The sequence below is a fragment of the Colius striatus genome, unplaced genomic scaffold (assembly GCF_028858725.1).
Source record: "Colius striatus isolate bColStr4 unplaced genomic scaffold, bColStr4.1.hap1 scaffold_38, whole genome shotgun sequence".
NCBI lineage: Eukaryota > Metazoa > Chordata > Aves > Coliiformes > Coliidae > Colius > Colius striatus.
The window spans coordinates 1,374,433-1,401,405 of record NW_026908522.1 but is presented as its reverse complement, the minus strand read 5'-3'; the positions used below and the strand labels follow the sequence as shown (position 1 = coordinate 1,401,405).

At 55.2% G+C, this 26,973-nt stretch overlaps 1 pseudogene; it reads right to left on the bottom strand.

Annotated features, from left to right (window-relative positions):
* Positions 1-16,622: 16,622 nt before the first annotated feature.
* Positions 16,623-26,412, bottom strand: LOC133629312 (E3 ubiquitin-protein ligase RBBP6-like; annotated as a pseudogene).
* Between the last annotated feature and the right edge of the window lie 561 nt (positions 26,413-26,973).

Sequence of the window (26,973 nt, the reverse complement as noted above, 5' to 3'; positions counted from 1 at the left end):
GGGAGGGGGTTGTGGGGTGGGGTTGGGTGCTGGGGAGGGAGTTTGGGTGCTGGAGGTGGGCTCAGGGTGCTGGGAGGGGGTTTGGGCACTGGGGTGGGCTCTGGGTGCTGGGAGGGGAGTCAAGGTGCTGAGGGGGAGGGGGATTGGTGCTGGGGGGATAAAAACGCCCCCCACAGGGGTCGTGAGATGGGGGGGTGGGGGGCTACGCGCGACTTTCTTAGTGAGGCACTTGGGGTCCCATCATGGGGGTGCATGGAGGGGTCAGCTGGATCCCTCCCATCGCCACGGGGTGAGTGGGGGATGTTGAGGGGTCCCTGTGTTAGCGGGGGGTGCCCCGAGGCTCCCACCTGAGCGGCGCTCGGGGCACAGGGCGCAGTCCACGCCCCAGGCGTGTCCGTACAGACAGCAGCACTCGCTGTACGGCACCTGCCCGTCCCGCCGCGCCCCCCGCACACCAGCTCCGGCCGCAGCTCCTGCCAGCACACGGCCCGCGCCGCCGCTGCGCGGGGGGCTGCCGTCACGCGCCGCGACCACCCCCCGCACAGCGCCACACACCCCCAGATCCGCGCTGGCCCCGCAGAATGCGCTTGGGGACTCCAAAGACTCCCCCAAAAACACCCCAAAACTCCCCCTTTTGTCCCTCGGAACTCCACCAAAACGCAACTTTTTCACTCAAAACTCCACCAAAACTCCCCTTTGCCCCTCAAATCTCCTCTAAACTCCCACTTTTGCCTCAAAGCTTCACCAAACCTCACTTTTTGCCCTCAAAAGTCCCCCCAAACCCCCCTTTTATCCCTTAAGACCTCAAAACTCCTCCTTTTCCCCTCAAAAGTCCTCTAAACTCCCATCTTTTTCTTTTTTGGTAAACTCCCCCAACACTCACTTTTTGGCTCAAAACCCCCCTAAACCTCATTTTTCCTCTCAAAACCCCCCTTTTATCCTTTAAGACACCAAACCTCCCCCTTTTCCCCTCAGAACTCCCCCAAAACCCAACTTTTCCCCTCAAATCTCCTCCAAGCTCCCACTTTTGCCTCAAAACTACACCAAACCTCACTTTTGGACTCAACCCCCCGCCCCCAAACCCCCCCTTTTCCCCCTTCAAGACCCCCAAACTCCCCATTTATCCCCTCAAAACTCCCCCAACCCGCACTTTTTGACTCACCCCCCAAACCCCCCCTTTTTTCCCTCAAAACCCCACTTTTGCCCCTCAAGACCCCAAGACTACCCCTTTTCCCCTGAAAACTGCCCCAAAACCCCCCTTTTTCCCATCAAAACCCCAAATTCCCCATTTATCCCCTCAAAACTCCGCCAACCCTCACTTTTGGACTCAAAACTCCCCCAAAACCCCCTTTTTCCCCTCAAAACCCCCCTTTTATCCTTTAAGGTCCTTGAAACTTCCCCTTTTCCCCTCAAAACCCCACTTTCCCCTCAAATCTCCACTAAACTCCCACTTTCTCCTCAAAACTTCTTAAAAACCCCACTTTTTCCCCACAAAACCCCCAAAGCCCCACTTTTCCCCTCAAAACTCTAACAAACACTTTTTCCTCTAAATTCCAAGAAATCCTTTTTTTTCCCACAATACTCCACCAAAATCCTACTTTTTCCCTCAAAACTCCTTCAAGACATGACTTTTTCCCTCCAAAACACCACAAAAACCCCACTTTTTCCTCAAAACTCCACTGAAACCCCTTTTTTCCTAAAAACTCCATCAAAATCCCACTTTTTTACTCTGAAAGCCCCCCAAACCCCCAATTTTTCCCTCCAAACTCTGACAGAATCTCAATTTGCCTTCAAAATTGCACCACAACTCCATCAAAAACCCCCTTTTCCCCTCAAATCTCTACTACCACTTTTTCCCTCAAAACCCCTTCAAAACCCAACTTTTTCCCACAAAAACACACCTTTTCCCCTCAAAGGTCCACTGAACTCCACCTTCTCCCCTCAAAACCCCCCTTTTATCCCTTAAGACCCCAAAACCTCCCCTCTTTCCCCTCAAAACCTCCGTTTTTCCCCTCAAACCCCCCCTTTCCCCTCAAAAACCCCTCTTTTAACCCTTAAGACCCCAAAACCTCCCATTTTCCCCTCAAAACCGCAATTTTTCCCATCAAACTCCCCATTTTCTCCTCAAAACCCCTCTTTTATCCCTTAAGACCCCAAAAACTCCCCATTTTCTCCTCAAAACCCCCTTTTTGCCCTCGAAGGACCCCTTTCATCCCTTAAGATCCCCAAATCTCTCCTTTTTCTCCTCAAAACCTCCCTTTTTCCTCCTAAAACCCCCTTTTTCCTCTCAAAAACTCCTCTTTTAACCCTTAAGACCCCAAAACTTCCCCCTTTTCCCCTCTAAACCCCCCTTTTATTCCTTAAGACCCCGAAACCCCCCTTTATCCTCTCAAAATCTCCGTTTTTCCCCTAAATGCCCCCTTTTTCCCTTCAAAACCCCTCTTTTATCCCTTAAGACCCCAAAACCCCTTTTTCCCCTCAAAACCCCCTTTTTCCCGCCTTTAGACCCAAAGCCGCCCCTTTTCCCCTCAGCGCCAGGCCCCGCCCCGCCCCTCCCCTCGGCCCGTCCATTTCTCACGGGGGGGGGGGCGAAACAAACCCCCCTCATTTTATACAAAACCTTTATTCTGTAACAGTGTGTGTTGGGGTGGGGGGTCCCCCAAACCTTCCCCCGCGACCCCCCAACACTGAGAGGGGGGAGCACAGCGGGTGCCAAGGGGGGGACACACACACACATAGGTGCCCCCCCCCCGCCATCATCCCGAGGGCCACAATGCCGCCCCCCCCCCCGCCTTAAATCTCTTGATCTACACAATAAATACGGCGGGGGGCGGCTCAGGCGCGGGGGAGGCAGCGGCGGGGCCAGGCCGGGGGGGCACAGGCAGCGGAACGAGCCCGCGGTGTTGAGGCAGCGGCCGGGCTGGCAGCGGGGGGGGCCCGAACACTCGTCCACGTCTGGGGAGGGCGGCGGCACAGAAGGGGTTAATGGGGTATTGGGGGGGGATGGGATGGGGGATGGGGAGGGCTCAGGGTGCTGGGGAGGGGGTTTGGGTGCTGAGGAAGGAGTTTTGGAGGGGGGCTGGGTGCTGGGGTGGGCTGGGTGCTGGGGAGGGGGTTTAGGTGCTGGGGAAGGAGTTTGGGTGCTGGGGAAGGAGTTTTGGAGGGGGTTTGGGTGCTGAGGGAGGGGGTTTGGGTGCTGAGGAGGGCCCTGGGAGCTAGGGAGGGGATTTGGGTGCTGGGGAGGGGATTTGGGTGCTCGGGAGGGGATTTGGGTGCTGGGGAGGGGGATAGGGAGGGGGTTTGGGTGCTGAGGGAGGGGGTTTGGGAGGGGGCCTGGGTGCTGAGGGAGGGGGTTTGAGTGCTGGGGAGGACTCTGGGTGCTGGGGAAGGGGACCCGAGTGCTGGGGAGGGGATCAGGGTGCTGGGGAGGGGGTTTGGGTGCTGAATGAGGGGGTTTGGGTGCTGGGTTGGGCTCAGGGTGCTGGGGAGGGGGATAGGGAGGGGCTTTGTGTGCTGGGGAAGGAGTTCGGGAGGGGGTTTGGGTGCTGGGGAGGGGTTTTGGGTACTGGGGGAAGGGCTCAGGGTGCTGGGGAGGGGGTTTGGGTGCTGGGGAAGGAGTTTTGGAGAGGGGCTGGGTGCTGAGGGAGGGGGTTTGGGTGCTTGGGGAAGGGATTTGGGTGCTGGGGGAGGGCTCAGGGTGCTGGGGAGGGGGATAGGGAGGGAATTTGGGTGCGGAGGAGGAAATTTGGGAGGGGGTTGGGTGCTGGGGCGGGCTCAGTCTTGAAAGGGGGCTCCTGGTGTTGGGGGGTGGTCAGGGTGCTGGGGGAGGGGTCAGTCTGGTTGGGGGGGGTCAGACTGAAAGGGGGCTCAGGCTGATCTGAGGGAGTCAGGCTGGTTTGGGGGCTCAGGCTGGTGTGGAGGTGTCTGTTTTGGGGGGCTCAATCTGGTGTGGGGGTGTCTGTGTTTTGGGGGGCTCAGGCTGGTTTGGGGGGTTCAGGCTGGTTTGGGGGTGTCTGTGTTTTGGAGGGCTCAGGCTAGTTTTGGGGGGCTCAGGCTGGTGTGGGGGTGTCTATGTTTTGGGGGCTCAATCTGGTGTGGGGGTGTCTGTGTTTTGGGGGGCTCAGGCTGGTTTGGGGGCTCAGTGTGTTTTGAGGGGCTCAGTCTGGTTTGAGGGCTCAGTGTGTTTTGGGGGGCTCAGGCTAGTTTGGAGACTCAGGCTGGTTTGAGGGCTCAGTCTGATTTGGGGGTGTCAGTGTGTTTTGGGGGGCTCAGTCTGGTTTGGGGGCTCAGGTTGGTTTTGGGGGGCTCAGTCTGGTCTGGGGGGCTCAGTGTGTTTTGGGGGACTCAGGCTGGTGTGGGGGTGTTTGTGGTTTGGGGGGGCTCAGGCTGGTTTGGGGGGCTCAGACTGGTTTTGGGGGCCTCAGGCTGGTGTGGGGGTATCTTTGTTTTGGGGGGCTCAGGCTTGTTTGGGGGGCTCAGGCTGGTGTGGGGGTGTCTGTGTTTTGGGGGGCTCAGGCTGGTTTTGGGGGACAGTGTGTTTTGAGGGGCTCAGGCTGTGTGGGGGTGTCTGTGTTTTGGGGGACTCAGACTGGTTTTGGGGGATAGTGTGTTTTGGGGGGCTCAGGCTGGTGTGGCAGTGTCTGTGTTTTGGAGGGCTCAGGCTTGTTTGGGGGTCTCAGGCTGGTTTGGGGGTGTCTGTGTTTTGGAGGGCTCAGGCTGGTTTTGGGGGGCTCAGGCTGGTTTGGGGGACAGTGTGTTTTGGGGGGCTCAGAGTGGTGTGGGAGTGTCTGTGTTTTGGGAGGCTCAGGCTGGTGTGGGGGTGTCTGTGTTTTGGGGGGCTCAGGCTGGTTTTGGGGGACAGTGTGTTTTGGGGGGCTCAGGCTGGTGTGAGGGTGTCTGTGTTTTGGGGGGCTCAGGCTGGTGTGGGGGTGTCTGTGTTTTGGGGCGCTCAGGCTGGTGTGGGGGTGTCTCACCGACACAGTCGAGCTGCGCCGGGTCCAGCCGGTAGCCGGGGTCACAGCTGCAGGTGAAGCCGTCGGGGAGCCGCACGCAGCGCCCGTGGTGGCACCCAGTGAGCACCCCACACTCCTCCCCTGGGGCTGGGGGGGTCAGGCTGGGGGTCAGCACCCCAAAATCCACCCCCCCTCCACCCCACCCACTCCACAAACTCACCCTCCTCCTCTTCCTTCTCCTCTTCCTCCTCCACCAAGGCTCCGTGGGCTTGGTAGGACCAGGCGTGGGGGTCGGGGTGGGGTCAGGGTGGGGGTCGGGGGGTTCATAACGGGGTCCCCGAGGTCGGTGAGGGATGAAAGGTAAAGGGGGGGCCTCAAAATCATCCCCCTCGTACCGGGGGGGGGGTGTAAAGAGGATCGTGAGCGCCGATGCCGCCAAGCCCCGCCCCGAAGGAGTAAGGGTCGTATTCGGAACGGGGGGGGGCAGAGTGGGGGGGGCGAGGTGGGGCCCCCCCGAAATAGTTGGGGCTGTAGGGAGGGCATAAGGGGGGGGGTGCTCGAAGTGGGGGGCGGCGTAGCCCGGGGGGCGCAGAACGTTGCACAGGAACTCGAAGTCGTCTGGGGAGGGGGGAGGAGAGAGAGAGGAGAGAGGGGGGTTATGGGGGACCCCCAGACACAGTAAACGGGAATGGGAGGGGGTTGGGCTGGGGAGGGGGTTCGGGTGGGGGTTTGGGTGCTGGGGAGAGGGTTGGGGAGAGGGGCTGAGTGCTCGGGAGGGGGTTGTAGGGGGGTCAGGGTGCTGGGGAGGGGGTAGAGGAGGGAGTTTCGGTGCTGGGGAGGGGGTTGGGAAGACGTTTCGGTGCTGGGGAGGGGGTTGTGGGGGGTCAGGGTGCTGGGTAGGGATGCTGGGGTGGGCTCAGTGTGCTGGGGTGGGGGTTTGGGTGCTGGGGAGGGGGTTGTGGAGTGGGGTTGGGTGCTGGGGAGGGGGTTTGGGTGCTGGGGGAGGGCTCTGGGTGCTGTGGAGGGGGTTGAGGAGGGAGTTTGGGTGCTGGGGAGGGGGTTTAGGTGTTGGAGGTGGGCTCTAGGATGCTGGAGAGGTGGTTGGGGTGGGGGTTTGGGTGATGGGGAGGGGGTTTGGGTGCTGGAGGTGGGCTCAGGGTGCTGGGGAGGGGGTTGGGGAGGGGGTTTGTGTGCTGGGGAAGGGGTTGGGAGAGATCAGGGTGCTGGGGAGGGGGTTAGGAGGGCTTGGGATGCTGGGGAGGGAGTTTAGGTGTTGGGGGTGGGCTCAGGGTGCTGGGGAGGGGGTTGGGAAGGGGGTTTGGGTGCTGGGAGTGGGCTCAGGGGGTCTGGGTGCTGGGAGGGGGTTGGGGGGGACAGGGTGCTGGGGAGGGGGTTTGGGTACTGGGGGAGGGCTCTGGGTGCTATGGAGGGGGTTGGGGAGGGGGTTTGGGTGCTGGGGGTGGGCTGTGGGTGCTATGGAGGGGGTTGGGGAGGGGGTTTGGGTGCTGGGGGTGGGCTCAGGGTGCTGGGGAGGGGTTTGGGGAGTGGGTTTGGGTGCTGGGAGGGGAGTCAGGGTGCTGAGGGGGAGGGGGATTGGTGCTGGGGGGATAAAAACGCCCCCCAAAGGGGTCCTGAGATGGGGGGGTGGGGGGGTACGCGCGACTTTCTTAGTGAGGCACTTGGGGTCCCATCATGGGGGTGCATGGAGGGGTCAGCTGGATCCCTCCCATCGCCACGGGGTGAGTGGGGGATGTTGAGGGGTCCCTGTGTTAGCGGGGGGGTGCCGCGAAGTTTTCAGCTCTTGGCCTGAAAAAAACAGACTCAAAGCCTGAAACCAGGACCGAAGCCTGAAACCAAACTCTAAGTCTGAAACCAGCTCCAAGCCTACTTCATGCGGCAATTAACCCACGGTCCGATTCTCAGCTGGGTGGGAAGAAATCAGTCCTACTCAATGTGAGTGATAGCAGAAATCTTCTCTTTATTGAGAGCAGGCTCTAACTTATATCCAGCAGCTTCAAAGCTGGCTCAGCAACAGCAGCTAATAGATTACATTCTCATGTTCATCCTACTTGCGGTTCCTGCCATAAGCAAGCTCCCTCACATTTTCCCATCTTGTTTCTCTCCAAAGTTGTTTTCCACCTTGAGCTGTTAGCTCGTTAGCTGAAAACAGCCCGACCTTGAAGGAGCAGAAAGCGGCCTGCTGTCTGCGCTGACTACGTGACAGCAACTGCTTTAACCATGGCTCTGACTCTGGTCTTGATTGTGCATTAAATTCATATAACTGGAACTCAGATTGCCTTGCCCCATCAGGCCTAACATTATACCCTGGGATCCGTGTCCATTCTCCCTTAACCACTCCTCGACAAATCCCCCGTTTTGTTTTTGCACGATCAAGACTGAGTCAGTCAATGTAGGCACTGCCTTCATAATACAACTATATACTATTCTAAACATTACAAGCAAAAGCAAAATAACCAAAATCCATCTTAACCCTTCTTTGATTAACATAGTCAACCAAGGTGACAACCCCCCAAAAGCTGATTGAAGCCAATTATCAAAAGGGTTATAACCCACCATAATATTCTTAGCATGAACCTTTAAATATGCCAAAGCTTTGTGAATAGATTCACTGTGATCAGAAAGATTAAAACAACACGTGCCTTCAAAGTCTTGGCATCCGTGCCCTTGTGCCAATAGCAAAAAATCAATAGCTGCACGATCTTGCAATAAGGCATGTCTAAGGCTTTTTTGGTCTGCTAACAATTTTCCAATAACATCAGTAGTAACATTAGCTTGCTGCTCCGACCAACACACTAATTTTTCTAACTGTTGTAAGGCCTGGGCTGCAGCCAACCCGGGTACAAATGCTGAAGCAAATACATTCGCCGTAATGGACCACAACTGTACTTTACCATCACAATCTCCTTTTAAGTTGTGGGTGTTTCTTGTTTTCTGTAACTTGGTAATTTTTAACCAGTCCTGCTGTCGAGGAGCAAACAAAGTTAGTTTCCCTAAATAACATGGTTTCTAGATCTCTCTCTTGATCTACAGTAAATGCCTCCTCCTGAGCAATGAGGATATCATCCATAAAATGATACACAAGTGCATGTCTAATACTACTGACATCACTAATCAAGCCTTCTAATGTCATTGAGGTTTGGTTACTTTGTTTGCTAAGCCAGCATCCTAATTTGCATAGCTGACTTAATAAAGCAGATACTCTTACACCTGGAGCAAATATACTAGTTGCTATTATTGCTGAGGAAGACCAAAGGTAACATGGTCATCACACTCACCAGTAAATGCATGCACAAATTGTTTTGGACAATGATGTTTCTAAATCATTGTGTGATTAGGCATCAAGAGTGTCAGTTGTCCCAAACTGCGTGGTTCCCTTTGTAATCTCGAGGGTATTCCAGGCCATGCCTGGTCCCCACAGACCAGAAGAATTCCCTTTGGTAACTGTACAGGCACAAGACTAGACCTGGGTCTTTTTGGTGAAGTATAATTGCACTGAGATGTTGCGTTCTTATACACGCCCAGGATGGGATCCACGTTCTGTCCCAAATGTTTTGGTATTGCTGGTAAAATTAAACATAACACAAAAATCCATCTTTATAGATCCCAATAATTCTGACTCCTGTGGCTCTGTGGTCATTATTGGCAACCATGAAATGATCAAATCCCAGCTGTCAACTTTGCCATTACCCTTAACTAAGGGATTTGGTTTTAATGCATTTGGTACAGGCCATTGTGCCACATCTGATGGAACTCCCACCAAACAGGTAGAAAAAGGGTTATCTGGAGTGGCCATTGATAAACATATTGTAGACTGATTGATTGCTTTGGCCAGTGTAAGCCACATGTTTTGCTTGGGTTGTTGAAATTGCCTAAAACCATTTACTACAATCATTTCAAGCATCAACATAAACCACCTTTTAGCTTCTCAATGCCAAAATGTTCTGTTCCTGACACCTAAAACACCTTAGAAAGTTTCCCCTGTAAGAAAACCACTATTCATCATCACATTTACAGCAAAAGGCATAACATCACGACCAACAGTTTTTACACTCGTTGAGGCAAGGGACTGAGGATGGAAAGGACGAGCCCAGCGGTCCGTGAGGGCCGGGGCCGGCGGTGTCGGCGCGGTGTGTGGGGGGGCTCCGGAGACACCGACCGGGCGCGGGAAGCGGCTGCGCGGCGGCGGCTGCGGATGGAAGGGGCGGGGGGGGTCTGGCTCACTCCGTGCCGGCCCCGGCGCCGGCGGCGCAGCCGCTGTTACTCTCTCCCGTGTTTTCTTTGTCTCCCCTCACATGCCCGATGGTGTCGAGTGTAACACGGGGTCGCGCTCCCCCACTCTCCTCTGATCATCCTGCGCTGCACCCCGGCCCGACTCCGCCCGCTCGGCATTGCCCTGCGAGTCGTCCCAGGGGTAACTCGGCGGGCTGGGCTCGAATGGGAAGCAGCTCTCCCGCGGGGGCTCTGCTCTGAAGCCCCTTCGCCTCTCTGACTTTGTAAATACTCTTGTGTAAAGAAGAACTCTTTTTTTTTTTTTCTCTCCGCACGCCCCGCTCAGCGCCGGGCGGCACCGGGCTGGCTTTCAGTGGCCACAGACTGTGTTTCCATGGTCTCTTGTCGCTCCAGTTTCTTTAATACTCCCTGCAGGAACCTGTCCGCTCCCCTGTCTGTCTCCTTCAGCCTCGGCGCAACAGTCAACGCCTGGGCAGCAAGCATTTCTTTTAAAGTATTTATCACGTCTCTCCAAATGAGACCTAGATCTTTACTGATCTTACTATTGTCCTTATCACCACTAATAGTGGCTTCCCAGAGAAGGTTTCCAATTTCTCGCCACTCACCAGAAAAGGGAGGTGAGATATAATTAGTCCCGATACCAAACAGTCCCGCTGTTGGCTCGGCTGCAGTCTCAGGCACATCAAGCCACTGAGTTACAGCAGCGGTCAAATCCTTTTCCAACTTATACTTTTTCAAACAGTTAATTACTTCTCTCCATGGTTTTATCAGTTTCCGAGCAGTCTTATCTTCGTCTATAACCAAGTCCCAAAGACAAGTCCCATATGCTCTCCACTCCTTCTCATCAAAATATTTCTCAGAGTCCTTAAAAAAGCCTTTACAATTACCATGTACAAGTAGACCAGACAAATCGGTCAGTTTAAAGTCCACCCCCTGCTTTTCTAAAAAGCGATGTAAAAGTGAGAGTGCTGCCTCCTTATCCATGTTGTCGGATCCTCGTCTCACCGCAACCTGTAGTCACTCCCCCGGGTACAGCAACCTCTGCTTGGGATCCGGCAGGCTTCCTCCGACGACTGCCTCTGCCTCCGTGTTTTCAAGTCTCAGCTCCCCGCAGGCAGGCTCCTTACCTGCTAACACCCAGTGATGGCCCCTGTTCGGGCTCCATTTGCCGGGAAGTTTTCGGCTCTTGGCCTGAAAAACCCAGGCTCAAAGCCTGAAACCAGGCCTGAAGCCTGAAACCAGACTCTAAGTCTGAAATCAGACTCTAAGTCTGAAAAACCCAGGCTCGAAGCCTACTTCATGCGGCGATCAACCCAGGGTCCGATTCTCAGCTGGGTGGGAAGAAATCAGTCCTACTCAATGTGAGTGATAGCAGAAATCTTCTCTTTATTGAGAGCAGGCTCTAACTTATATCCAGCAGCTTCAAAGCTGGCTCAGCAACAGCAGCTAATAGATTACATTCTTATGCTAATCCTACTTGCGGTTCCTGCCATAAGCAAGCTCCCTCACATTTTCCCATCTTGTTTTTCCCCCGTAGTTGTTTTCCACCTTGGGCTGTTAGCTCGTTAGCTGAAAACAGCCCGACCTTGAAGGAGCAGAAAGCGGCCTGCTGTCTGCGTGATAGCAACTGCTTTAACCATGGCTCTGACTCTGGTCTTGATTGTCATTAAATTCATATAACTAGAACTCAGATTGCCTTGCCCCGTCGGGCCTAACATTATACCCTGGGATCCGTGTCCATTCTCCCTTAACCACTCCTCGACAACAAATGGCTTGTGAGTTCAGATAAGGATGGAGAGATCACTCAGCAATGAGCATCACAGGCAGAACAGAAACAACTTGGGGAGAAAAAGGTGTGATTTATTAAAGGAACAATAAGAGCAGGGAGGTGAGAAATGAAACCGTCTTAAAAAAACCTCCTCCCACCCCTCCTCTTCCCAGGACTCTCCTTCCTTCCCCCCCAGCAGCGCAGGGGATGGGGAGTGGGAGTTGGGGTCACTTCATTACAGATGCATTTGATGCTGCTGCTTCTCAGGGAGAGGCCTCCTCACACTTGCCACTGCTGCACTGTGGGCTCCCTCCCACGGGAGACAGTCCCTCCCCAACTGCTCCAGCGTGGCTCCTTCCCGTGGGCTGCAGCTCCTCACCGACTGCTCCAGCCTGGGGCCTGCCACAGGGGCAGCTCCTCACACCCTGCCCCAGTGGGGGTCACCCACCGGGAGAACAGTCCTTCAGGGACAGACTGCTCCAGCCTGGATCCGTCACAGGGTCACAAGTCCTGACAGCAAACAGGCTGTGTCGTGGTGTCTTTTCCCTGCGGTCCCTGTAGGATGCCCTGTGGTCAGCACCATCGTTGCGCTGGAGCCCACGCGCAGCCCGGCGGGTGCAGCCCTGGTGACGTCAGTGCTGAGAGAAGGTGCCCGAGAGCGTGGATGGGCCGGAGAAGGTGCCGCTGTCACAAAGGGCCCGGCCCCAGCAGCCCTATAAAAGCGGGCCGGGGGCAGGGAGCCGGCAGCGCGGGCAGCGGCTGAGCAGCACGCTCGGGCAGCGGCAGCATGGCCCGGGCCCGGAGCCGCAGAGCGCGCAGCAGGAGCCGCGGCAGGAGCCGCAGCAGGAGCCGCCGCTCCCGGGGCCCACGCCGAGCCAAGAGAGCCCGCAGGGCCGGGCAGCCCAGGCGCCCGCGGCCCGTGAGGAGCCGCCGCCGCCGCGGGACGCGCGGCCGCCGCCGTGGCTGAGCCCGGCCGGCTCTGATCCGCCGCGCGGCTGCTGGGCCTGAGCCTCCCGGCCGCCGCCAGCACCGCTGCTGTGCCGCCGCAGCGCTGCCACGGCTCCTGCAATAAAGACGAGCCCGTGACGCAGCCCTGGGCTGGGTGTCCTTGGCGCTGGGGCTGGGCCGGGGGGGGACACGCCCTAGGGAAGAAGCCTGAAGCCGGCAGCTCGGCACTTTGGCACCTTGGCAGTGTCATGGCAAGGGGATGGGGCGGGATGGGAGTGCCCAGGGAGAGCACCAGGGCTGATGGACAAGAGCTGAACACAAGTAGTCTCACCGAAGGAAAAGCCTCTTTAGAGGAAGGCTGAGGGAGCCCTGGCACAGGCTGCCCCAGGAGGCTGTGGAGGCTCCTGCTCTGCAAGTTCTCAGGCCCGGCCTGGACACCTTCCCGTGTGACCTGATCTAGTTGGGAGCTTTAGCAGAGGGCTTGCCTAGATGATCTCTAGAGGTCCCTTCCAGCTCCTACCACTCTGTGATTCTGTCACAGCTCCCACATCACAGGAGCTGGCAAGGGAGCACTTTGCTGGCTGACAGGCTCCCCTGGGACCTCTCTAGAGGAGCAGGAGAGCTGTGGCTGGGGGCTTTCTTCTGATCTGGGGCTGTTTAGTCTGGAGGAGACTGAGGGGGGATCTCACTGACAGTTACAAACGTCTACATGGTGGGTGTCAGGAGGCTGGGGTTTCCCTTTTTTTCCTGTTGTAGGCAGTGACAGGACAAGAGGTCATGGAAAGAAGCTGGAACAACAAAAGTTCCATTGAAATGTAAGGAAAACAATGTTTCCCTGTGAGGTGAGGGAGCCCTGGCCCAGGCTGCCCAGGGAGGGTGTGGAGGCTCCTTCCTTGGAGCTCTCTGAACCTACATGGACACGTTCCTGTGGGACCTGACAGAGATGGAACTGCTTTAGCAGGAGGGGTTGGACTAGATGATCTCTGCAGGTCCCTTCCAACCCCACCACTCTGTGATTCCGTGATTCCCTGACCATGGCCACCTTTGAAGAATGGCTTGTTCACGTCAAAGCTGGCATCACAAACCCAGTCACAAGGTGTCCATCCTACTCCTGTAGAGGGGTCCCAGGGCAGCCTTTATTTGAGTCTGGGCTGAGCAGACTGACTGCACACAAATGAGGAGAGCTCCCACCTTCGTATTTCTTGTAGAATAAGCTTTCCTACTCTCCTCTCTCGCTCAAGCACTGGAGTCTGTTTTGCTCAGGACCGTCACTGGCAGCGAGCCCTCCCTGCCCTTGTCTCCATCCACAACGACCTTGGTGATCTTTTTACTGCCATTTCGCTGGGGCCTCTGCCATCCTAACGAGGGTGGGGGTGGATGTGGGCAGCGAGCAAGAGACTGTGGTGCTGCTGCTGGGCTGCTTGGGCCAAACCACCACACACACACACACCAGTTACTTACTTACTTACTTACTTACTTACACACACCCACTGCTCTCACCAGTTCCCCCCAGCAGAGAACACTACACCTGATGACTTGTGGTTCCCACTCAGATGGGCTGGCATTCGGACCTCCATCTGTACCTAGAGCAGAGAGCTCCCTTGCCCTAGAAAGCACTTGGATGTGCAGGTATTGGGAAAGCAGGACAGGCTGTGGTGATCAGCTGCAAGGCAAGGCCACAGAAGTGGACTGATCAGCCCCCTGTTTACGTGTGACCTGCTCCTTTCAACCCCTTTTCTCTCTGTTTTCCCACCTCTGTTCCTCCAGAAACCACCTGATCTCACCCTTTGCCTTGGTTTGGTCCTTTCCTACACATCCCATGGCAAGATCCGCGAGGCAGCAGCAGCCATCCTGATTTGCCACGGCCATGCTGGGAAGCTCTCCCCTTGCCCTCCTCGGTGAATCTTTCCCACAGACCTGTTGGAACTCTTTTTCATTCATCTTTTCAGTGATTTCTCAGGAAACACAGCAATTCCCCTCCTACACCTGGCAATTCTGTCTTCTTTAAGAAAGCACTGAAAGCCATTCAGAGCTCCAGACCAGCCCCGGGACATTTCCCAGTGCACATATTCAAGCAGGAGCTATCTGAAAGGGAAGGATCCTGTTCTAACAGTCTTCACCTCTGGGTGTCTGGCTGGGCAATGGGACATAGAAAGTCGTCTCTCATTTGAAGAGCAGACAAATCCCTCATTTGTACCACATAGAGGAGGGTAAAGCAGGGAGTGTCAGGACTCAGCACACTTTGGCTTGCAGACAGTCAGGCCCCATTAGGATTGGTCTGATATTCTGATTGTTGTGATCCTGTTCCCTTTGCTTCTCTGGAGCAGGAGTTGTGTCCTGCTTTGTCCAGGACAGCTCCATCTCCAGGGTGGGACAGAGCAGAGCCTGCAGAAGTGCCCTTTGCAACAGGACTGTCCTGCTTGACTTACGGCCCAGATGCTTGTTGAGGAGTTACTTGTGTGTGAAGTCATCTTCAAGGCAGCACAAGGGAAAACACAGGGCAGAGAGGAAAAAGACTAATGGGCACTGCAGCTCTCCTGACTGCACTAAGGCACAGAGAGAGGAGCCCTTTCCACGTCGTGTGCCAAGATTCCTCCAATTTTCAGTGATAAAAGTGAGTTCTATCCCAAAAAAGAGCCCCCCTGACACAGAAAAGCTGACTCCTCAGCAGCACGGGAGCAGAGCTCCTGCCCCTCACAGCCAACACACAGCACAGCAGAGAAATGCATTTCACTGGGAGGGTGATTACCTGAAGAATGGAGTGGCTTTCCTCAGAGGAGTCTGTCTTGTATTTTCTCTGCACTTTGCTGTTTTTAAAAGGCTCTCCTTCAAAGGAACAGCAAATGCCCAACAGCAGCTGCAGCAGCCAGTTCCTGCTCCTGCCCTTGGCAGACACAGGGGAGCTGCAGCTGCTGCACTTTGGGCTGTGCCTGGGCATCTCCCTGGCTGCCCTCCTGCCCAACGGCCTCGGCATCAGCGCCGTAGCCTGTGACCACCCCCTCCACACCCCCATGGACTTCTTCCTCCTCAGCCTCTCCCTCTCAGACCTGGGCTCCATCTCCACCACGGTCCCCAAAACCATGGCCAACTCCTGCTGCGACCATTGGGACATCTCCTACTTGGGACATGCTGCCCACACATTGAGGAGTCTCCTTTTCATTTCAGGAGAGTGTTATCTTCTCACCATCATGTGCTACGGCCGCTCCCTGGCCATCTGCCCAGCCCTGCACTAGGGGCCGCCCTGGGCAGCAGAGCCTGTGTCCAGGTGGCAGCAGCTGCCTGGGGCTCTGGCTTTCCCTCAAGTTTCTGTACTTTACTTTCTGTCAAGTTTCCTTTGTTTCCCGTGTTTTTCTTTGGCAATATTAGACTTTATTTTGTTAGGTATTTTCTACGATTACTACTGTTTACTACCATTTCCTACTACTTCCTCTTCTTTTTCCCTGCTGCAAGTGCTTGAGGTGTCTGGGACTTTGCAGTCCTAGGGACAGAAGGACGTGTCACCGGTGCAGGGGGATGCAGAGGGTAGATGTTGTCCAGACACAAGTGTTTGAACCTCCTGCCAATCAGGCTCAACGCTCCTTCAACTTCATGGGAGAGGCCTGGAAGACAAGAATCCCACCCAAGGTCAGCAGCACAGGTAGGCTGAGGACACCTCCAGCCCTGCCATGGGAAGCAGCCCAGTTGCCAGAAGCCTCCTGAGCTGCATTGACCCAACTCACTCACAGACACTTTTCAGCCCCAATTGCTCCAACATCCTTCCCAGTCAAGATGCTGAGAAGCATCCCCTATCTGCTGCTTCAAGCCCAAAGGGATCCTGCAAAAGGGGCTGGTTCAGCTCCAGCAGCCAAAGCTGCTCAAATGCATTCCCAGCCCTACAACAGAGGCTGCACGTGGCCAGGCCCAGGCCACTTGCCACATCCCTCTGCTGGAACAGCCCTGAGCAGAACATTTTGGTAAAAGCCGTGGTCTAGCCAAGCCACTGAATCCATTTCTAGTCTAATTAAAGCCCCCAAGCTACGCTCTAGACTCTGAACAAAAAGGCTCCTCTTACCTTTGATGTGACAGACTTCGTAGTCATCGACATCAGGGAGCGCTGAGAGAGAAATTTTGGCCCCAGACTCTCTCCTCAAGCTGTTAATAAATTGTCCTTGCTTGCCAATCAGATGTGTAACTATCACCTTGATGAAAGACAAGAAAGCAAGAGTCAAGGGGAGAAATGTAGATCAAACACCACTGTGCCCTGGGGCTTCTTTTGCCCATCTTCCTGGTTCCTGCAGCTGATTTGGAGGTTGGGTTTGGACAGGCAGCGGGAGCGTGACCCTCCTGCACAGGGGAAAGCATCACTATTCATCCCCTGCTCTTAGGAGCTGTGAGCCCTCAAAGCCTTCTGAGGGCTTTCAGAGCGTCACCCTGACAGATCAGGGTGGAAGGTGCTGGAGAAAGACTCCAGCAACCACCAGCCCTGGGTGTAGCTCTAACATGCCTCTTCTTTCCATCTCTGCACCTCTTCTTCCTTCCTATTGGGTCCCCACGGCAGCTGAAAGTGCCTCCGCAGGGCAGGGCAGGAGGCACGAGCAGGACAGCGGCTGCTTACCTTTGGCACCTCTATTGCCCAGACAACCACTTTGGATTTTCCCCTTTGGCCGCGCTTCTTTCGGGTCACTGTCTGCCACTCGGGACCGTCTGTGTCCTCCGAGTCCTCGTCAGACCCATTTACACCTGCAAAACAGGCACACAGGTCAGCATTCAGACAGCCCACACAGTGCAGCTGCCACACAGCAGGCCAGGCAATGAGATCCTTTCCTAGAGAGGTGACACTAAGCACTTGCTACGCATTCCATGGGGATGCTCCTCCATCAGGTTCCCCAGGATGTCACGAAGGGTCAAGTCCCATCACACACCCTTCATGCCTGGGGAGAAACCAGCCCACCTCTGGGAATGCAACAGGAGCAGGCCCAAGTTCAGCAGCAGCCCCTCAAACACAGTGACCCTTTCCCCAGCGGCAGAGGCAAGACAGTCCTGTCCAAGTGCTGACCAAAACTGCCCCAAGTGGAGCAGCAGCCGTTTGTCGTGGCCCCAGCCCAGCCAGGTGCCCAGCAGCCCGGCACAGCCCTTACCTGCCGCGCCACGCGCATGGCTGCCCGCCGCCAGCAGCCCCGCAGCATCCCTGCTGGCAGCTGTGTGCTCAGCCGCTGCCGCCGCCTCCAACAGCCCCCGCTCAGGGGCAGCAGCGCCGGCCGCCTGCGGAGGGGCATCAGCTGGGGCGGCTGCAGCCGGGCAGAGCCCAGCGGGCACATCCCGCGCGGCACCCGGCAGCGCTGCCTCAGCCCGGGGCTCTGCCTGCGGGGATGGCGGCAGCGCAGCGGCGCTCTGGGCACTGCTGGGCTCCTGCCCGGCTCCTGGCGCTGCCGGCGCTGCTGCCGGCCGCTGCTCTGCGTCGGCGCCTGAGCCTGAGCCCTGTGCGGGGCTGGCTGCAGCGCTGCCGGGACACTCTGTGCTCTGCACGGGGACAGAAACAGCAGCAGGGACGCTGCTTTCCCCTGCACATCCTGCTGGCTCTTGTCTGTCAGCGTCATCCTCCAAGGGGCTGGGCTGAAATGTCATCGCTGACACCTCTGGAAGGTCAGCCTCTGGGCATTCCTCTTCCAACGAGGAACACAGACTCTGAGGGACACAGGCTTCCGTCTGGGGCCACAAGTCCTTCTCTGGGCCTCCTTCCTCCAGCTCTTCCTCAGCAGCAGTGGCCGGTTCCTCACGGTCTCTGGCCTGCGCTTTTCGGGAGGAATAGAGCCACCAGCAGCCCAGCAGTGCCAGCGCTCCGGGCACGGCGTATGGGATCACGCTGCAGAAGCGCAGAGACATTGCACACAGCCTCAGCAGGATCTAGCAGGAGACACAGACAGCACGTTCAAATAGACACAGGGAAAGAAACAGGAAGGCAAAAGTTTCAGAAAAGCCTTGAGGCTCCTGTTTGGGCCCAAACCCTCCTCTGTAGCTCCCAGTGCCTCCTTTTTGGGCCACAATCAGAACTAGCACAGAGCAACACTACTCATAGCCCTGGCCAGCCTAGAGAGGTGCAAGAAGATGGATCACGAGGTACAGAGTTGGATCATCCTTACCTTTGGAAGAGGTTGGAGAAGTGGGCAGCAAATGAGAGATGGTTGGAAGCAAGCAGGAAGGCAAGTAGCCAAAGAAGGAGCTGAGTCCTCCCGAGGGCAGCTCAGCCCAACTGGCTCTGGCTGTCCCGCTCTGAGGCTCTACAGCCCCTGGCCAGGTGAGGTCACAACGCCGGGTGGGGTCTGGAACAGCCCCTGTGTGACATCAGCAGCGCCCTAAGGTCTCCCTCTCCCTTGGTGACGGCCACAGCGCTCCCCCTCCCCTGGGATGGCCTCTGGCATCACTACTAGCCATAGTTTAGAACTACTGCTAGAGGCACAGTATTGTTCACACTGACAGGAAAAGTCTAACACTGAGCAGGGCTGCAGGGAGGAGGCAGCTGGGGTGCAAGAAATCCGCTCCACAGTGGCTCCCTGGGACACCAGCACGGAGGCCGGGACAGAGCGGAGACTCTGTGGGCAGGTCCTGTCAGCTCTTGCAGAAGAAGGGAGCTGCATGGTACTACAGAACTCTCCTGACAACACAACATACAGCTTGTGAGTTCCAAGTGCCAATCAGGACTCAATAACCAGTGTGACTTTCAAGCAGGGATTCTTTTTGGCAGCGCTGGGCACACAGGGGATGGCTCCACCAAGTGTGTGCCCTGCTTAGAGCAAAACTTTCTACATGTCCCAGACTAGATCTGCATGTTCATTGCACTTCTTCATGAGTTTCCCCCATTGTCCTGCCTCAGTCTGCCCAGGTCACTGACGACTTATTTCATAGAGACTGATGTCACTCACCCACGTCAATGACAGCAGGTGGTTCTCCTTCACTCAGCTCCAGAGGGTAACCTCCAGGGGCATCTCCACTCAGGGAATTACCAGACATACCGCAATTGCCCTGGCCCCATGGCTCCAGCCTGGCCAGGGCCCTCTGAAGAGCCTTCCTGCCCTCAAGCACATCTACACACCTGTCCAGCTTGGTGGGATCATCATACTCCCTGAGGGTGGTGGTTTAGCCCTGACTGAGTGCCAGGTGCCCACCAAGTTCTAACATCACTCTCCCTCCTAACCTGGACAGGGGAGAGAGAAATATAACGAGTGGGTTTGTGTATTGAGACAGGGACAGGGAGATGGCTCGGCAATCACCGTCATGGGCAAAACAGACTCAACCTGTGGAGAAAAAGGTTGGATTTATGAAGAAACGATAAGAACAAGGAAATGAGAAACAAAATAATCTTAAAACACCTCCCCCCACCCCTCCATCTTCCCCTGCACCCCCCGCCCCCCCCCCGCCTCAGCTACCTAAAACCTGGCCCAGGCAGAACCACTACAGGGGTGACCTTCACCTCGACCGGTGACAGCCAGGAGACCGAGACCTTGCACGACGATGGCCGTGTGGCCTCGATCTCGGCCGACTGTCACGGCTGCTGCCTTTGCCTCTCCATGGGGGTGGCGGCGAAGGGTTTTCTTAGCTTTTAAGGAACTTTGACATGATTCCACACACGTTCTTCAGCATCATTCCCCCTCTGAAGGTCTTTCATCAGTTTCAGATTTCCTTAAAAACGACCTTGATCTTGTAATTCCGGAGACAAAAACTGACCAATACTCACAAAAGCCACCAGTCTGCAGTCTGGGTGAAAGTCTCTCTGTGCTTTTACACGAGACAGACCAAAGAGGAGATGAAGACCATTTCTCTCACTGAAATGCTCCAAAGTGCTTTGGGGTAATGGTTACCCCAAATCAGAACAGGGAGATGCAGAAAACCCAGCACCTACACCTTTTCACTTTCTCTCCTCCTCACGCCTGCCAGGTGGTGAACGGGGTCTTCACAGAGCAGATTTAGTCAAGAAACACCTGCTCCTGAGCAACTGCTGCCCCATTACAACTCTCAGCCAGCTGTCACCTCTGCCACACTGGAGCTACTCACCTACACAAGATTCCCCTATCACTGCCAATCACCTTGGATCATCCCTCATGATCCAGGTGTGGAGTGGAACTCCTCCCGAGTTCCCCACACAACCTGCTTCTCCACCACAGACGTGTCAGGCAGTTGGATAGCTTCTTTTCAGCCCTTCTGTATTCTGTCAGTTCCTTTGCCAAATCCCTGCCAAAGCAGGCGACAGGTTCCCTGGCAGCCCGGCTGCCACAGATGCTGCACCAGGGCCCAACAATGGCAAAGCAGCAGCAGGCCAAGAAGCTGGAGAAGCTGGTGGGATGATGGGTGGATCCTGCTGGCTGGAAATGGTTGGCTGGAGAAGAGGTTGCAGGTTGTGTGTTCTCACTTGTCTGAGGAGTGTGGCTGGAGGTGGAGGCGGCGGCAGCTGCTGCTGAGGCTGCTGCTGGATCTGCTGACTGCAGCCAGTGTCATTCCTCAAGTTGTTCACAATCTGGAGGCAGAAACACCGTTAGAAAAAGGCACCATGAAACTTGAGGAGAGTCGGGAACAAAAACCTCCACAGAGGGAAATGATGGCTATCCCTGTAAGGGCTGTCAATCCTAAAATCAACCCAGAGACAGATACATGAGCACATCCCACTAAAGGCTGATAAGAATGACTGGTCACCCAGAGCAGCTGCATTCAAAGCACTTGAGCATTAACAGCCCATCGGAAAGGGAGGCAGTTGTGTGGAACAAGCGTGACCTGAACTGGCCACATTGTCTGTAAGGAGCTGTCAGCTCCTCTAACCACAGATCATGGCCTGGAGAAGCCAGTTGGGCCTCAGCCCATTGAGCCTTGCCTAAGGAGACCTCAGTGAACATTTCCTTCCCTTCCAATTGGTTGCAAACAGACTTTCCTCACAAACCCTCTCCACCCAAGCCATGGGGCTACCTTGCGCAGGACTTGTTGGCCTCCTAAGAGTCAGGAGAAATGTCTGTCTGATGACACGTTGGGCACTGATGTTCCTCAGGTTCCAGCAGTGCTGTTCTAATACCTGTGATGAATTAGAACCATCAGAATAGCTCTGAGCCAAACTAAGGAAACGTTTAGGGTTCAAGTCAATGACAATCAATTACAAAAGCATGTGGCTTAAATGCCTGCCTGTCTGTCTGTGGCAGACCCCAGTAAGTCACCAGAGCTGGCTGTACAGTTTTGTGGGAGACAAAAGGGCTGTGGGCAGCCTAAATGCCTTCCATATCCAATCTGGAATTCACCTGCACCATTACGCTCTCTTCTCATACTTCACCTTCTGCCTGTAGAGATCATTGAAGCAGAGACGTTCCGAGGGAAAAAAAGAGCTGGCTGCCTTTTGTTTCTGTCTTTAGCACGAGAAGAGCCCTTTGCTGTTCTGAGGGTACTTCAGTTTTCAGTAGAACAGGTAACAGAGTCGCTGTGTCATCTATTTCGGCTTTCACAAGATCAGATGTGATGTTTGGAGTTAACAAACATGGCAGTAACACTTACAGTCGTCACAGTCACCATTTTGACAGCAGGGAATAACAGCTGCGTCCATCATTAACTCTTTACACAGGGGACATAACAGCTCCTCAGGAACAGGAACATCTGAAGAGGAGGAGGAGGAGGATGGCTCCTGTGGCAAGAAGGGAGGCTTTTCCTTCTTCTTCCAAGCCTAAGCTGCCCTGGGGGGAGGGAGGGTGGGGAAAGAGAAACATTAAAGACTGGGAAAGGAAAAGTCATCCTCTCAGACTAGTCAAATCCCTTTCTGACAGCTGGAAATGCATGGAATGAATCCCACCTCTGCTCTGGAAGAGGGTCAGTGCAAAATGCAGGCTCACAAGGAGTTTAGTCTCCGAGTCATCACATTTCAGAGAAGGAGGAAGTCTTTGTAACAGCTTCTGCAAAAGGAGCCCTATGACAGAAAACCACAAGTGCTCCCAATCCCTTTCTCAAACAGCCACTCTTGTCAGCACACAGCAGCACCTGCTCAGTTCAGAGCAACAGCACAACTTCAGCCTGTTTCACACGTGCCATCTGATCAAAGGCAGAGGAAATCTCCAGCCAGCAGCCAGTGGTGAAAGTTGACAAGAAGCCTTTGAAACTTCAACCAGAGGCAAAAGGAGCTTTCCAAGAGAAAGACTCCCCAGGAACAGCACTGAACTCTTGGTCAGAAATGCAGGTTCTTGGCACGCTACAAGATGAAGCAACTTCCAGGGGCACCAACAGCAGCACTGCACTGTCTTCATATTGGAACACACGACAGATGGGAAGGTTGAGATACATTGACACTGCTGCCTCCCTCAGAAGGACAGATGCTGGCCCGTCTCTCTCTCACACACACACATGGTTCCTCTCGCTCACTCTCTGGCCAGTCCAATTAGCTCCCCACTTACGCGTTACTGGCTGCGATGGCGTATTTCCCGTCGCTCGTCAGCATCGCGCCCTTCGTGTTGGGATCATCCACCTCCACCATGAAACTCCTGGGAATTCCAGTGCTCCTTTTCATTCTGGGAACAGCATCACAAGGGATCAGAACTTCAAATGAAGCACTTGCAGCTAGACTCTAAAGCCTGAACATCAAAATGCTGTGTTCTCAGAGTCCAGTGACTGTGGAAATCTCTCTGTGCACAGACACTGCTCTCTCGTGGTACAATGAGTGTAGCTGAAAGGCTTTCAGCCCAAAGTCCTGTGACTCAGGAGCCCTGTAAAGAAAAACCAGAAGAACTCATCAGGCTGCTGTCTTGAAAACCAGCAAGAACAAGCCCAAGCGCATCATCTGAAAGCTTCCCATTGCCGTGGTTTGCACCCTACGTCCCGGCAGGCCTAAAAGTGTAACTCTGCTGTGGGTCAGCTCCATTAACATCTACTCCATGGTAAGAAAAGCTAACAGCAGCTGGAAGGAGACAGACAGAATCTGAATGCCTCTGCAAACCAACAGCCAGGAAGAAAGGTGAACATACTGAAACCCCTCCCAAAGAACGTGATGTTTCTTGGATATTCACAGAGCAGACGTTTGGCTGGTGGCTTTAACTCCTGCAGGTGGGATTCTTCTGTCTATAACCGATGAGTTCTTAGGGATCAAGGCATTCTCATTGGTGTATTCTGAAAGCAAAGTCAGCACAGAAAAAACTATCAGTCAGTTTGTGAGCAAGTGTCTGAATGTGGAGTGTCAGAGCCCTTCAGAGAACCCCGCTACAGACAGGACAGCCCCATGTTACATCTAACATCGTGCACTCCTCATCTCAACACACGAGCTGCAGGCTGCAAGACATCTTCAGGTCTGGGAATCAAACACAAGCAGCAAAACCTTCATTTGTCCCAAGAGATGAGCCCCAAAGAGCAGGGCCCTGAGGCCCCGCACCCGCCGCCCCCAAAGCACTCACTAGAATAGAAAGAGAACAAAACTGCAACAGACCCAAAAGCCTCACACACCCACGTGTGGCAAGAGTAACTGACTGCAATCCCACTTCGAGGGGTGCACCCTAAACCACACCTGCAATAGAACAGGTTGTTGTCATACAAACAGGTACTGAGGAGAATTGAACTGGACTAGAACTATGAGCTCATTTCACAGATACCAAAGCACTGCAGTTGCACAGGAAAGGTCCCTCAGAACAGGAGATTACTGTCTTGTGCATTACCAACTGAAGAAGGGAAACCAAGAGCAAGCAGGTGTCTTGCTGAGGACAGCAGACCACATTACAAGGATCACAAGTGCATCTTGAGGACAACGGCTGGTAATGCATCTGTGACACCTCTGTCTCTGAGAGGAAAATCATGTCTTTGAAATCCTTAGGAAAAGCTCTCCAGAAACTCATTTCCACCATGGGTCAAATCCCTGCTCCTGAAGCCCTGCATTTCATTCTAATGGTTTACACACACTGACTAAACACCCAGTAGTGGGAAAAGTAAAGAAAATAGCGCCCCTGTTTTAAATTCACCTTCATACAACAAGCTGACACAAGACATGCCAGGGGATTTAGATGCACTAGACAGAAAACAGCAAGGCTGCTGCTGACTTTGAGCTGAATGTCATGACGGCATTGAGCTAGATCTTTGCCAGGCCCGGAGTGCTTCACCACCGCGGCACTCTCAGCAGAAACACCCTCTTTGTAGAGAAATGGAGAGAAGAGGCAATCACAAAAGGACAGCTGGAGACTGCCAACACACAAACAGTAACCCAAAAGTACTTCAGACTGCCGCTCAGTCATGGGCTTTGGAAGGCATTTGCAGTAGTTCTCCACACAGTGCTCTGTATTACACCTTGGTAGTTTAGACTTGGCTCTGCAGATGAATTACCAGCCTGGCTAAGAGCTCCAGCTGCACTGTGCCTCACCACTACTACCTTGTCAAGTCTGGATGTTGGCTCACACACACAGGAACTGGACTGACCCAAAAACCACAACCTGGGCTCTGCAGCACCGATGATCCAAGTGAGTTCAGGTGGAAACACATTTCTGAGCCATGCTCCTTTCTCCAAGACTATACGTCCCAGTCAGAGAGAAACTCAAACAGGCTGTGCAAACACCCCAGGAAGTCCATCCTATGAATACATCAAGCACTTCTGACTGTTTTAATTGTGGTAACTCACCTCTCCTTTCCTGAGCCATAGAAAAGAGCCAGAATGGCTGCTACAGTGAGTAGAAGCTACTAATTTGTTGTAGAAGTTGGAAATGTAATTATAGATGGTAATATGAAAAAAAAAAATCACCTGAGATTTCCTGCACAAGGTCAATGGAAAACAAACAAAACACTCCCAACAGAGCTGGCTGAAATTCCCCAAGGTTAGGAAGAGACGCAGCTCTGCAAATGCCATGTCGAATACACGTGAACAGTGATGATGAGAAAAAGATCCAAAAAGGAACAACAGGAAAGTTGTAAAGATCACTTCTGAAAATCAACTCCTGATGCCTCTTATGACCGTGTTTACAAGGGCATGTGTCCCCCATCTCCCTTCCGCAAATGCACAGCTGGATTCCACACCCCACACAGGAGAGTCACTGGGCTGCTGGGATCAGTCACACACATGACTGAGGGAAACGAAGGCGTCCGAAGGAAGGGATTTGACCAAGGGAACCCAACACAGACAAACCCATTCCCTGTGTTGCTTTCACCAGCAAATAGAAATCACGTTCTCTTTCTTTAGCGTGGTGGGAACAGCAGCTCAGCAGCGGGTTTGTAGGCACAAATGTGACATGGACCAGCCAGCTTGAATAAAGATGGTAGGGACAAGTTAATGCAGCTGGCAAGCTACTTCCAATTATCAGAAACAGCTGCTGCAAGGTAATCAATTGGGCCCTGGGTGATCACAGGGGTGAAAGCAGCATCTAAGGAAGTAGCTAGCAAAGGAAGGGTGGGTTTGAGTCAACACTGTTGGTGGCATTACATTGCCCGTGTATGTCTCTGCACGTGCATTACCTAGCTTCTCTACATCTTGGGATGAATATTGCTTGCACCGTTACAACAGGCCTGGAGCAGCTGCCAGAGCTCCCAAGGCACAGCCAAGCCCCAGCTGTGTGTCCCCCAGCTCCCCTCACCCAGCTCCAGGCCCCCAGCACGGCTCCGGCCGGCTGCCCCCTGCTCACCATCGCGGGTTCGTGGCAGAGGGCGATGACGGCTCTGAGCACCAGGCACCGCATCACGCTGCTCTCGCTCCCCAGGTACCTCGGTTCCAGCTGCAGGGCGCGTTCACCACAGGGCTCATGTCAGGGCAGGCCAGGAGCTGAAACACACCGAGTACTCACCCTCTGCCCCAGTGACTGCTCTCCCCCCCTATCTCCTCCCAGCAACCAGGCTCACCTCGACCTGGAACGCCGTGGCAGGGACCTCCCAGCAAGGCTGCTCCCTGCTCAGCAGATTCACCAGGCAGTGAATCAGTTTCTAACATGAGCCCCTCGCGGCACCACACATCTCTCTGGCAGGGGGTGGGGGGAAAAAGGGCACCGATAACCCCAAGCAAGGTGGGCCAGGCCCTGGACTGACTAGCTGAGGGCTGGACTTCTCAGGAGAAAGGTAGTGCCCAAGACCAGCAAAAAGCACCCTTCCTGCCCCAAAGCCTCCTGACGACACTCTTTTGCTGCCCACGGGCCAGTCGTCTCCCCGGCTCTGTCTCTGGCCCTCGCTGCATCCTGCCTGGCCCTGGGACGGACGCCCCATCCTGAGCCCTCAGCCCAGGCCCACGGGAGGGGACGCTGGTGCTTTGGGGGGTGTCTGCTCCTGGGCACCCACCTCTGCCAGGCTTCTCCAATCTGCCGGGCCAGCCCTTGGGGACAAGCCCCTCTCACCCAGCACCAAGGGCATTTGCGAGGGTGTCCTGTTTGCAGAGGACAAATGTTGGAGGGAGCAGAGAGAAGGGGGCTCTCACCTGGCCAGCAGCCCCATGGCGCTGTGCCGGGTCTCAGGGTGGAGCAGTGCTTCCCAGCCGTGCTTGCGCTCGAATTCACGCACCTCGGCCTCATAAGCCAGGTAGTACAGCAGCTTCCTCAGGGTCCGCATCGCAAACCCGCGCCCAGGTCACACTGGGAGCCCCTGGCCTCAGCTCCAGAGCCGTGTCAGGGATGGCAGGACCGGCACGGGGCACCTGCCGGGGATGATGGGAGAGCGGCCTTCCTGCTGCCATTCTCAGGGCCCAAAGCGTCACGGGCAGCACCCAGCCCCTCGTGCCCCTGCACACAGCCTGCGCTTGAGGCCCAGCAGCCCCATGCTGAGGGTCCCACCCGCCTGCTGCGGCCACAGGAGCCCTCAGAGCCCGACAACGGCTGCCCAGAGGGGAGCCAGAGCCCCGCACAGCCAATGGCAGCGCAGCAGGCGGGCACAGCCCTGATGGACGTGTGAGCGCAGCCAATCAGAGGCCGCGGCGCCTCAGGGAGGGCGGGCCCAGCGCAAGGCGGTGACAGGTCTGCAGCCAATCAGAGGCGGCGGAGCCTCAGGGCGGGCTCTGCAAAGCCCCTGAGCCACAGGCAGAGGCAGAGCGAGAGAGACGGGAGCTGCTGGACACAGGCCCCCAGGGGTGAGTGCTGAGGGGCCGGCACATGGCTGTGGGCAGCGAAGGCTGCG